At 39.5% G+C, this 14,327-nt stretch overlaps 1 pseudogene; it reads right to left on the reverse strand.

Annotated features, from left to right (window-relative positions):
• Window positions 1-418: 418 nt before the first annotated feature.
• LOC102175072 lies at window positions 419-4,618 on the reverse strand (annotated as a pseudogene).
• Window positions 4,619-14,327: the final 9,709 nt, after the last annotated feature.

Raw genomic sequence — 14,327 nt, forward strand, 5'->3', positions numbered from 1 at the left:
AGACCCTGTTGTTGTTGCAGAGAGAATAGCTGCAGATAGTGAATTTCATTTTATTTTTTGGTGCTTCCTAGGCCATTTGGATTGCTGGATAATATTGCGAAGTTCTATCCTTTAGTTTTTTCCTTATATCTTCATATTTATTTTTCATAGTGCTTACCAACTTCCTTTCCTATTCAACCAGCTACATAAGTGTTCCTTTTCCAAACTTTCACCAACACTATTGCTTATCCTTTCTGTTTTAAATAATGGCTATTCTTTTATTTTCTTCGAGCCTTCGTTGAGGAATAATATTTCGTTCCCTAAAAGTTTATTACTTCCATGTCTTATATAAAGTATTGCATAAGTTTGTTTTGCCCACTCAAAACCATCGCTCATCCTTTGTGGTCCCCTTCTCCTCCTGCCCTCAAGTCTTTCCCAGCATCAGGGTCTTTTCAAATGAGTCAGCTCTGCGCATCAGGCGGCCAGAAGTATTGGAGTTTCAGCTTCAACGTCAGTTCTTCCAATGAACACCCAGGACTGATCTCCTTTACAATGGACTGGTTGGATCCTCCTGCAGTCCAAGGGACTCTCAAGAATCTTCTCCACACCCCAGTTCAAAAGCGTCAATTCTTCTCTGCTCAGCTGTCTTTATAGTCCAACTCTCACATCCATACCTGACTACTGGAAAAAAGATAGCTTTGAATAGATGGACCTTTGTTGACAAAGTAATGTCTCTGCTTTTAATATACTTTCCAGGTTGGTCATAACTTCCCTTCCAAAGACTGAGGGCAAGAGGAGGCGTGGGCAACAGAGGATGAGATGGTTGGATGGCATCACAGACTCAATGGACGTGGGTTTGAGTGGACTCCAGGAGTTGGTGATGGGACAGGGAGACCTTGTGTACTGCAGTTCATGGGTGTCAAAGAGTCAGACACAACTTAACGACTTAACTGAACTGAATTGAACTGAAAGATGTATAGAACAGTGATTTGAGTTACATACATAATGAAATGATGATCACAATGTGTGTATGTATATATATCTTTTTTCAGATTCTTAACCTTTATTGGGCTACAAAAATAGTTACAAAATATTGACTATAGTTTCCTCTGCTGTACACTTGGTCCTTGTTCTATTCAGCTTTTATCTTGTTGTCTTCTAGAGATACAAGAGATACAATCTTCTCCTGGGTTTTGACAGAAAGTCTCAGAAGTTGTTTGTTTTCAGCCCTGAAAGACTCGTGGAGCTTAAGTTCTGCCCCTCAAAGACATCTAGCTTAGCTATTTAGCCAAAGAGCAACCCACTCTAGTATCCTGGTCTGGAAAATCCCATGCATGTAGGAGCCTGGTAGGCTATAGTCCATGGGATTGCAAAGAGTGGACATGACTGAGCACCTTCACATTCATGAAGCTTCAAAATTTGGCAACTGCCTTACCAAAGAGAACTATGTGTTAGAGAAAGGACCCCTTACCCTAGTGAGTTTTTGTTTCCTAAGCACAATGGAGTAGCAGGATAGATTATTCCATATTTTTGAAACTTTTGTCTGCCTTTCTGGCTTCCTGGGGAGTCCACTGGAAATAGAAATGTCTGCTAGAAACATCTGGCCACATAGTTAAGTCCCTTTAAGTTTTCAGCTTGTCATGCTAGCCTTATATGATTGTTTGGCTTTTCATGTTTTCGTGCCAAAGTCCCTCCTTATGGGCCATGCTCAATCCTCATCTCACACTCACACTCTTCAAATGCTCTACGAGAAAAAAAAAAGGCAGTTTCCCTCAGCTCACCTCAGAAGTGTTCAGTGCTTTCTGCTACTCATGTCTATATCACCGTCATCACTTTCACAGCTTTCTAATGGCTTTAAAAATATGGTTGCTAAAGTTAATTTGACCATTCCAAGTACAATTGTTTCTCAGTATTGGCCAGGGGTTGTTTCAGGCACTTCCTCCCACTTACTCCTATACCAGAAAAGTTAGATGCTCAAATACTTTATGGAGAATGACAGATCATATGGATCCATGTTTGGTTGAGTCTGTGGCTAAGGAGGAGTGACTGTACTTGCAGTAGGAACTGTGTTCAGCTGTATCCTAATGCATCTTATTGGGGAATGCAGTTCACAAAAGGTTACCTTGAATGAAATGATAAATTTTCAGCATTTGTTTGCTGAAAAGGAAAAATGTAAGCATCTAGATGACTATAGAGTATGGAACTTTTGTGCCAAAAGATGATATGGTTATCAGTGAAGCTAGCTGTCATGGTTTAAAAGAGAACTCCAGGGGGTTGATACAAAAAAATTATATCTTCTCTATTACAAAAAATATAATCAGAAATCATGCATATTCAGTACAAGCAGAGGTAAGAATAGTACAGAACTCAACAATTCAATGATCTATTTTCGCTTAAATAAAGAAAAATCCTTGTTGTAGTATTTCATTAGCAGAATAATGCATGAAAAACCATCCAACTTGCAATTATTAAATAAGAAATATTTAAAAAGAAAATATTTGCACAAAGGCACGTTAAGCTTACCAGACAATTATTTCTGTTTTTGCATTGTTTTATAGATTCCCTTTAGTATCTGCCCTTTTATCATATGCTATTAAAATGCTGAAAAATATTAAAATCTCTAGTAAGTGAAAATATCTTTGGCTACTAGTAAATTATGCATTTTTGTATGCTACATTATAAAAATAGAGACATACAAACATTCACAATAAATGTCTTTAAATTCTAGATAAACTTAATTCAAAGCAATATAATACCCAGTAGTAGAATTTTCATCTGAAAATTATCACTATGATTTTTGTCTCAAGACCTGGTCACTAAGTATCTCCATGGAATGAAGAGACCAGAGAGACTCACAGGACACATGATCTTGAATTGAGATCTTCATTAAATTGAGATCTTCAAGACAAGGTTCATCTGAATTGGCCCCAAATCGCTAATATCTAAAGTCTTTAAACCTGTTAAAGATGGTCAATGGATAGAAGAAACTTAGATCACTTAGAAGATAAACCCAAATTTTATGTGAAAGTAACAAAAATACTTAGTGTGATCATTTAGAATCAAAGTATTCTGCTAATATCTGGTTTATTTAAAACTTTTAATAAGTAAATGATTTGAAGTCCAGCATCCATACAGAAAGTGCACGTATTTGAAGTTTCAGGTTTGATGAATTTTCAGATTGAATACTTTATATCACCAACATCCAGATGAAGAATCACAACCTGACCAGAACTCCAGAATGCCCCTCCCCCACATATCTTCCTAGAGAGAACTCCCAGTCCCCAGCGGAACCACTGTTCTGACTTTCAATACCAGAGATTTGTTGTGCCTGGGTTGAATTTTATGTAAATGGAATCATACAAGAGGAATTATTTTGTATCTAGTTTGCTCACTGTAAGTCATGTTTGTAAGAATCATTCATGTTTTTGTATATGTAATTATTGTTCATTCCATTAATGTGTAGTACATGATATACCATAGTTTATTTTTAGAATATCTTATTTAACATATATTCTCCCTAGCAAAAGGTTTAGCTCAATGGCTTAGCCTCTGTCTCACTAATATGTCTCAAGTATCTAAAACACTGTCTCACACATGGTTGGTGCTTTATAAGGATGTGTTGGATTACATTAACTAGTGTTTAGTCACTCGAAAGTCTTCCATTGCAGAACTTCCTGGGCCTGCAAGTGCTGCGTTAACTCTGTCTCAAGTCTAGGATTCTCCTCATTTGTCTCCTTAGTGCCCCTTTGACTTCCTTGTTTCTCAAAGTGTAAATCAGGGGATTAAGCAGGGGAGTCACCAGAGTATAGAAGAGTGCAATGCTTTTGTTCACATCCTGTGAATAGCTGGAAGGAGGCTGAAGGTACATGGAGATGAGCGTCCCAAAGAAAATAATCACTACCATTAGGTGAGAACCACAGGTTCCAAAAGCCTTCTGTCTCCCTTGGGCCGACTTTATCTTCAGGACTGCACGGGTAATGTGACCGTAGGATACCAAGATGAGTGACAGGGGCACCACCAAGAAGAAGGTACTGACAGTGAAGACTTCAGTCTCATTGACAGAGGTGTTGGTGCAGGCCAGTTTCAGCATCACTGGAACTTCACAGAAGAAATGGTCCACTTGGTTTTTACCACAGAGGGGAAGAGTCATGGTCAGTGCTGTCTGGACTACAGAATTGCCAAAGCCTGTAAGCCAAGCAGTTACAACCAGCTGCAAGCAAAGCTAGGGATGCACGATCACCATGTAGTGGAGGGGACGGCACACAGCTACATACCGGTCATAGGCCATGACAGACAGGAGGACACACTCTACTCCCCCAAGTCCCAAGGCAATGAAGAGCTGGGTCACACAGCCGCCATAGGTGATGGTCTTGTCCTTCCCCTTAAAGTTGGCCAGGGTCTGAGGGACAGTGCAAGTAGTCAAACAGAGATCCATAAACGAGAGATTGGAGAGGAAGAAGTACATAGGGGTGTGGAGGTGAGTATCCATCGTTGACAAAAGTATAATGGCGCCATTGCCTAAGCAGCTCAAGAAGTAGATGATCAGGATGACCACAAAGAGAGCCGTTTCCAGCTGGGGCTGGTTGGAGAAGCCCAGGAGAATGAACCCAGAGAAGGCGCTGTCGTTAGCTCTTTCCATTGTACTCTGCTTGTTGGAATTAAGAGAACTCCATACTGTTAAGCTGTTTGTTTAATCCAAGTCTTTCCCCCCTGAGGAAGTAGAGTTTGTGAGGAAGCTTGAGGCATTTTCACAGTTACTCTTTTGTTGACAAACAATGGGGTGCTAGAGAGTTACTAGGTAAGAGTATCTTCTGTGTTTCAGGCACTGAACCAAGCACTTTCTTTTTTTATTTTTATTTTTACTTTATTTTACTTTACAATACTGTATTGGTTTTGCTATACACTGACACGAATCCACCATGGGTGTACATGCGATCCCAAACATGAACCCCCCTCCCACCTCCCTCCCCACAACATCCCTCTGGGTCATCCCCATGCACCAGCCCCAAGCATGCTGTATCCTGCATCGGACATAGACTGGTGATTCGATTCTTACATGATAGTATACATGTTTCAATGCCATTCTCCCAAATCATCCCACCCTCTCCCTCTCCATCTGAGTCCAAAAGTCCACTATACACATCTGTGTCTTTTTTCCTGTCTTGCATACAGGGTCATCATTGCCATCTTTCTAAATTCCATATATATGTGTTAGTATACTGTATTTGTGTTTTTCTTTCTGGCTTACTTCACTCTCTATAATCGGCTCCAGTTTCATCCATCTCATCAGAACTTATTCAAATGTATTCTTTTTAATGGCTGAGTAATACTCCATTGTGTATATGTACCACAGCTTTCTTATCCATTCATCTGCTGATGGACATCTAGGTTGTTTCCATGTCCTGGCTATTATAAACAGTGCTGCAATGAATATTGGGGTACATGTGTCTCTTTCAATTCTGGTTTCCTTGGTGTGTATGCCCAGCAGTGGGATTGCTGGGTCATATGGCAGTTCTATTTGCAATTTTTTAAGGAATCTCCACACTGTTTTCCATAGTGGTTGTACTAGTTTGCATTCCCACCAACAGTGTAGGAGGGTTCCCTTTTCCCCCTACACTCTCCAGCATTTATTGCTTGCAGATTTTTGGATCGCAGCCATTCTGACTGGTGTGAAGTGGTACCTCATTGTGGTTTTGATTTGCATTTCTCTAATAATGAGTGATGTGGGAGCATCTTTTCATGTGTTTTGAACGAAGTACTTTCTATGTAATTTGTCACAACTCTGTGAGCTTGGCATTATCATGTTTTCTGCTAAATATATGAAGGAACTGAGGGTGAAAGAGGTGCAGTGATTTTATCAGAGTGAGGTACTTAGTAAATCACAGAGGCAGGATTCCAACAGACTCTAAAATATGAGTTCTTAACTGCTGGGGATACTGTCTTTATGATGTATGAACTACAAAGATAACTCAAAAATTAAATGTAGATGTTCAAAATAAGTTACAAGTATGTATTGCCTTAGTCCTTCCCTGGACGATTGAAATATTTAGACTGGCTTTCTTGCTTCTGCTTTGTGTAGAGAAAAATATTTCTTTCTGAAAATGCACAGATAATAAAATTCATTATGAACAATTTTATTCAAATAGGAATAATATATTTTAATAAGTAAAGCCATGGAGCCTTTGATATGGAGTCTATAATCACGTCTATTGATTGGAAAACTTTTATTGGACGTGATTTAGAATTCACTGTCCATACTGTATGTTCCAGAGGGACTAAGCCTCAGAAACTCTCATTGTTACCACTTTCAGTGAAAATGCAGCAAAGCATCAATGAGTTTTTGTTTTCTTTTTTTATGTCTTTTAAAATTGCTTAATATGATAGAGCAAATATTCTTTTTCAACCTTTTGTGTGCATTTCTATAAATTCAGACCTCACATTAATCATTCTCTTTTTCATAAAATCATCTGGTCTCATTTTAGAAATCAACCTTGTCTGTCTGTATGTCTCTCTCTTTCATAGACACACGCACCGCACACAAACCGTGAGGCAATATTAATAGTAAATAATACGTATGAGGAGAAATATCTCAAAATAGTACCATAGCCTGGAAAAGAGTTTAGTATGTATAGTAGGTTCACAAAATAATTTTGTCAAAGAACTTATAATATGGAGAAGTTTCAAAACTGTAAGGGTTTTAGAAAGTGAATTTAGGAGTTACAGCCTTCTTGCCTATTGCCAAAAGAATTATCCTTCCTAAAAGAACTGCCTCACTTCCCTTCTCAAAAACTTCCAGTGGTTTTCAATTGCCTTCAACTCAAATTCCAAATTCCTCACTGTGGCATACAAGAGCCCTCATAATCCTTTTCTTACCTCTCAAGTATTTTCTCTTTCTATCCTCACTTCCCATCTTTAGAATTTTTATTTTTAAATTATTCATTATTTATTTTTGGCTGTGCTGGGTCTTCATTGATGTGTTGGGGCTTTCTCCATTTGCGGTGCACAGGTTTCTCTTTTTGTGGAGCACGGCGTCTGGGGCATGCAGTTTTCATTAGTTGCAGTGCATGGCCTCAATAGTTGTGGCTCCTGGGCTTAGAGTACAGGCTCAGTAGTTATGGTGCACGAGCTTCGTTGTTCTGAGGCATGTGGGAACTTCCTGGTTCACAACTGAACCCATGTCCTCTTCACTGGCAGGCAGATTCTTATTCACTGAGCCACCAGCAAAACCCTCTCATCTTTACAATTTCCCAACATTAATACCCAAATGTTCCTGTCTATCTGGTTTTTCTCATTTTCAACTTCTTTGACCACCCCAACTAAAACTCCACTCAAGATATTGTCTAGGGGAGAGGGAAAGATGGCGGAGGAATAGGACGGCAAGACCACTTTCTCCCTCACAAATTCCTCAAAAGAACATTTCAACGCCGAGCAAACTTCACAAAACAACTTCTGTAGGCTGGCAGAGGACATCAGGCAACCAGAAAAGCAGATCATTGTCTTCAAAAACAGGTAGGAAAAAATATAAAAGACGAAAAGGAGACAAAGGAGGTGGGGAGGGAGCTCCGTCCCGGGAAGGGAAGCCCGTCCCGGGAAGGGAATTTTAAGAAGAGAGGTTTCCAAACACCAGGAAACACTCTCCCTGCCGAGTCTGTGGCGAGCCTTGGAAACACAGAGGGCAACATAACAGAAAGGAAAAATAGACAAATAATTAATACCAACAGATTACAAGCCCAACAGTAACTCCCCCAGCGGAAAAAGCAGCGCAGACGCCTGCATCCGCCACTGGGAAGCGGGGGCAGGGCAGGGACGCGCGGGAGGTGCGGGCTGCAGTGCTTTGTAAGAATCGGGCAGGAACGCCCCACGCGCAACCAGAACGATCTAACTTGGGCTAGCAAACCAGACTGTGGGATAGCTACCACGCGAAAAGCTTGAACATAAGACACCGCCAGGACCGAGCACAGAACAAAGGACGGAACGGGAAAAGCCGGCTGCAGACCATCCCCCGCCGGGGACAGGCAGCCAGAGCCGTAAGGACTGGAAAGGGGCAATTGCAGACTCGGGACCTAACTGCAAGCAAGCTCCTTTGCTAAGACTTCTGGGGGTGCTGGACAGTCACAATCTACTGCACGGGGTGCGCCAGCGGTCCGCCCAGAAAGCTGAGCAGCAGCGGCAGAAAAGGTGACAAGCCGCGGCGATCGCGCTCGCCAAACTCCTGAGCTACTCGGACCTGGGAAGGGCACAAAGTGCAGTTCCAGCCGAATCTGTGCCTCTGAGGGCTGCCTGAGCGCCGAACCTGAGCGGCTTGGACCGGGGAAGTGCACGCAGCCTAGGGCGGGCCCCAGACGGTTCCCGGCTGAGCATCCTAGAGCTGGAGCGGTTTGTGCGCCGCGAGAAAGGACAGGTCAAGCCGGGCAGAGATACTGCGTGCACACGACAGTGCTATTTGTTAGCAGCAGCCCCCCTCCTCACAGCGCAACTAAACTAGTGAGCCTAAAAAGCCAGCAAACAGAAGTTAAACAGAGGGAACCACCTTGGAAGTGATCCCACACGGCCCGTTACACCAGAAAGGGCCAGATATTTTTAAAATCATTCCTTTTTTTTTTTTTTTTTTTTGCTTTTTTTTCTAACTTTTTTTTAATTGTTAAGTCTTCTATTTCCCCTCTAATTTTTATTTCTATAACCTATTATTACTATATTTTTGTTTGTTTTAAAAAGACTTTTTTTCTTTTTTTTTTTTTTTTTTAAGGCAAACACCATATACAGTCTTTGGATGGTTGTTGATGGCTTTTTTTTTTTTTTTTTCTTGATTGTTTGTTTGTTTGTTTTTTAATAATTCTTTTTCTTCTTTTTTTTTTTTTCTTTCTTTCTTCCTTTTTCCTTCTGCTTCTCTCTAATATTGTATCTTTGAAAATCCAACCTCTACTCTAGATTTTTAATCTTTGCTCTTAGGTTTTTGTGGTCAATTTTGTACATTTAAAAACCCAAACTTCACTATCCCAGTTTACCTGAGAGCGAGATTACTGGCTTAACCACTCTCTCCTCCTCTGGACTCTCCTTTTTCTCCACCAGGTGGCCTCTGTCTCTTTTCTCCCCCATCTCTCCTCTATCCAACTCTATGAATCTCTGTGTGTTCCAGACAGTGGAGAACACCTAAGGAACAGGTTACTGGCAGGATTTGTCTCTCTCCTACTCATTCCTCTCTCTGATCCTCCTGGTCACCTCTGTCTACTTCCTCCCTCTCCTCTTCCCCGTATAACTCTGTAAATACCTCTGAGCGGTCCAGACTATAGAGCGCACATAAGGAAGTGACTACTGGCTAGCTTGCTCTCTTCTCTTTCGATCTCACCGCATCTCATTCCAGTTACCTCTAACTAACCCCTCCATCTTCTCTTCTCCTTATAACTCAGTGAACCCCTCTGAGTGTCCCTCAATGTGGAGAAACTTTTCATCTTTAACCTAGATGTTTCATCATCAGTGCTGTATAGATGGAGAAGTCTAGAGGCTACTGTAAAAATAAAACTGAAAACCAGAAGCAGGAGGCTTAAATCCAAAGCCTGAAAACATTAGAGAACTCTTGAATTCAGGGAACATTAAGCAATAGGAGCCCATCTAATGCCTTCATACCTACACCGAAACCAAGTTCCACCTAAGGGCCAACAAATTCCAAAACAAGACATACCACGCAAATTCTCCAGCAACACAGGAACACTCCCCTGAGCTTCAATATACAGGCAGCTCAAAATTATCCCAAAACCTTTGATGTCTCGTAACCCATTACGGGTCACTCCATTGCACTCCAGAGAGAAGAAACCCAGCTCCACCCACCAAAACTCCAACACAAGCCTCCCTAACCAGGAAACCTTGACAAGCCACTGATAGAACCCCACCCAAAGTGAGGAAGCTCCATAATAAAGAGAACTCCACAAATTCCCAGAATATAAAAAGGCCACCCCAAACACAGCAATATAACCAAGATGAAGAGACAGAGGAATACACAGCAGGTAAAGGAACAGGAGAGTTGCCCACCAAACCAAACAAAAGTGGAAGAAGTAGGGAATCTACCGGAGAAGGAATTCCGAATATTGATAGTGAAAATGATCCAAAATCTTGAAATCAAAATGGAATCACAGATAAATAGGCTAGAGACAAGGATTGAGAAGATGCAAGAAAGGTTTAACAAGGACCTAGAAGAAATAAAAAAGAGTCAAAATATAATGAATAATGCAATAAATGAGATCAGAAACACTCTGGAGGCAACAATTAGTAGAATAACGGAGGCAGAAGATAGGATTAGTGAAATAGAAGATAGAATGGTAGAAATAAATGAATCAGAGAGGAAACAAGAACAACGAATTAAAAGAAATGAGGACAATCTCAGAGACCTCCAGGACAATATGAAACGCTCCAACATTCGAATTATAGGAGTCCCAGAAGAAGAAGACAGAAAGAAAGATCATGAGAAAATCCTTGAGGAGATAATAGTTGAAAACTTCCCTAAAATGGGGAAGGAAATAATCACCCAAGTACAAGAAACACAGAGAGTTCCAAATAGGATAAACCCAAGGCGAAACACCCCAAGACACATATTAATCAAATTAACAAAGATCAAACACAAAGAACAAATATTAAAAGCAGCAAGGGAAAAACAACAAATAACACACAAGGGGATTCCTATTAGGATAACAGCTGATCTTTCAATAGAAACTCTTCAGGCCAGGAGGGAATGGCAAGACATACTTAAAGTGATGAAAGACAATAACCTACAGCCCAGAATACTGTACCCAGCAAGGATCTCATTCAAATACGAAGGAGAAATCAAAAGCTTTACAGACAAGCAAAAGCTGAGAGAATTCAGCACCACCAAACCAGCTCTCCAACAAATTCTAAAGGATATTCTCTAGACAGGAAACACGAAAAGGGTGTATAAACTCGAACCCAAAACAATAAAGTAAATGGTAACGGGATCACACTTATCAATAATTACCTTAAACGTAAATGGGTTGAACGCCCCAACCAAAAGACAGAGACTGGGCCGAATGGATACAAAAACAAGACCCCTCTATATGCTGCTTACAAGAGACCCACCTCAAAACAAGGGACACATACAGACTGAAAGTGAAGGGCTGGAAAAAGATATACCACGCAAATAGAGACCAAAAGAAAGCAGGAGTGGCAATACTCATATCCAATAAAATAGACTTTAAAACAAAGGCTGTGAAAAGAGACAAAGAAGGCCACTACATAATGATCAAAGGAACAATCCAAGAAGAAGATATAACAATTATAAATATATATGCCCCCAATATAGGAGCCCCGCAATATGTAAGACAAATGCTAACAAGTATGAAAGGGGAAATCAACAATAACACAATAATAGTGGGAGACTTTAATACCCCACTCACACCTATGGACAGATCAACTAAACAGAAAATTAACAAAGAAACGCAAACTTTAAATGATACATTAGATCAGTTAGACCTAATTGATATCTATAGGACATTTCACCCCAAAACAATGAATTTCACTTTTTTTTTCAAGTGCTCATGGAACCTTCTCCAGGATAGATCACATCCTGGGCCATAAATCTAAACTTGATAAATTCAAAAAAATCGAAATCATTCCAAGCATCTTTTCTGACCATAATGCATTAAGATTAGATCTCAATTACAGGAGAAAAACTATTAAAAATTCCAACATATGGAGGTTGAACAACACACTTCTGAATAACCAACAAATCACAGAAGAAATCAAAAAAGAAATCAAAATATGCATAGAAACTAATGAAAATGAAAACACAACAACCCAAAACCTGTGGGACACTATAAAAGCAGTGCTAAGAGGAAAGTTCATAGCAATACAGGCATACCTCAAGAAACAAGAAAAAAGTCAAATGAATAACCTAACTCTGCAACTAAAGCAACTAGAAAAGGAAGAGTTGGAGAACCCCAGAGTTAGTAGAAGGAAAGAAATCTTAAAAATTAGGGCAGAAATAAATGCAAAAGAAACAAAAGAGACCATAGCAAAAATTAACAAAGCCAAAAGCTGGTTCTTTGAAAGGATAAATAAAATTGACAAACCATTAGCCAGACTCATCAAGAAGCAAAGAGAGAAAAATCAAATCAATAAAATTAGAAATGAAAATGGAGAGATCACAACAGACAACACAGAAATACAAAGGATCATAAGAGACTACTATCAGCAGTTGTATGCCAATAAAATGGACAACGTGGAAGAAATGGACAAATTCTTAGAAAAGTACAATTTTCCAAAACTGAACCAGGAAGAAATAGAAAATCTTAACAGACCCATCACAAGCACAGGAAATTGAAATGGTAATCAGAAATCTTCCAGCAAACAAAAGCCCAGGTCCAGACGGCTTCACAGCCTGAATTCTACCAAAAATTTCGAGAAGAGCTAACACCTATCCTCCTCAAACTCTTCCAGAAAATTGCAGAGGAAGGTAAACTTCCAAACTCATTCTATGAGGCCACCATCACCCTAATACCAAAACCTGACAAAGATGTCACAAAAAAGGAAAACTACAGGCCAATATCACTGATGAACATAGATGCAAAAATCCTCAACAAAATTCTAGCAATCAGAATCCAACAACACATTAAAAAGATCATACACCATGACCAAGTGGGCTTTATCCCAGGGATGCAAGGATTCTTCAATATCCGCAAATCAATCAATGTAATTCACCACATTAACAAATTGAAAAATAAAACCATATGATTATCTCAATAGATGCAGAGAAAGCCTTTGACAAAATTCAACATCCATTTATGATAAAAACTCTCCAGAAAGCAGGAATAGAAGGAACATACCTCAACATAATAAAAGCTATATATGACAAACCCACAGCAAACATTATCCTCAATGGTGAAAAATTGAAAGCATTCCCCTAAAGTCAGGAACAAGACAAGGGTGTCCACTTTCACCGCTACTATTCAACATAGTTCTGGAAGTTTTGGCCACAGCAATCAGAGCAGAAAAAGAAATAAAAGGAATCCAAATTGGAAAAGAAGAAGTAAAACTCTCACTGTTTGCAGATGACATGATCCTCTACATGGAAAACCCTAAAGACTCCACCAGAAAATTACTAGAGCCTAATCAATGAATATAGTAAAGTTGCAGGATATAAAATCAACACACAGAAATCCCTTGCATTCCTATACACGAATAATGAGAAAGTAGAAAAAGAAATTAAGGAAACAATTCCATTCACCATTGCAACGAAAAGAATAAAATACTTAGGAATATATCTACCTAAAGAAACTAAAGACCTATATATAGAAAACTATAAAACACTGATGAAAGAAATCAAAGAGGACACTAATAGATGGAGAAATATACCATGTTCATGGATCGGAAGAATCAATATAGTGAAAATGAGTATACTACCCAAAGCAATTTACAAATTTCAATGCAATCCCTGTCAAGCTACCAGCCACATTTTTCACAGAACTAGAACAAATAATTTCAAGATTTGTATGGAAATACAAAAAACCTCGAATAGCCAAAGCAATCTTGAGAAAGAAGAATGGAACTGGAGGAATCAACTTGCCTGACTTCAGGCTCTACTACAAAGCCACAGTCATCAAGACAGTATGGTACTGGCACAAAGACAGACATATAGATCAATGGAACAAAATAGAAAGCCCAGAGATAAATCCACACACATATGGACACCTTATCTTTGACAAAGGAGGCAAGAATATACAATGGAGTAAAGACAATCTCTTTAACAAGTGGTGCTGGGAAAACTGGTCAACCACTTGTAAAAGAATGAAACTAGATCACTTTCTAACACCGACACAAAAATAAACTCAAAATGGATTAAAGATCTAAATGTAAGATCAGAAACTATAAAACTCCTAGAGGAGAACATAGGCAAAACACTCTCAGACATAAATCACAGCAGGATCCTCTATGATCCACCTCCCAGAATTCTGGAAATAAAAGCAAAAATAAACAAATGGGATCTAATTAAAATTAAAAGCTTCTGCACAACAAAGGAAAATATAAGCAAGGTGAAAAGACAGCCTTCTGAATGGGAGAAAATAATAGCAAATGAAAGCAACTGACAAACAACTAATCTCAAAAATATACAAGCAACTTCTGCAGCTCAAATTCCAGAAAAATAAACGACCCAATCAAAAAATGGGCCAAAGAACTAAATAGAACATTTCTCCAAAGAAGACATACGGATGGCTAACAAACACATGAAAAGATGCTCAACATCACTCATTATTAGAGAAATGCAAATCAAACCACAATGAGGTACCACTTCACACCAGTCAGAATGGCTGCAATCCAAAAATCTGCAAGCAATAAATGCTGGA

Source organism: Capra hircus, unplaced genomic scaffold (genome assembly GCF_001704415.2).
Source record: "Capra hircus breed San Clemente unplaced genomic scaffold, ASM170441v1, whole genome shotgun sequence".
NCBI classification, from domain to species: Eukaryota; Metazoa; Chordata; class Mammalia; order Artiodactyla; family Bovidae; genus Capra; species Capra hircus.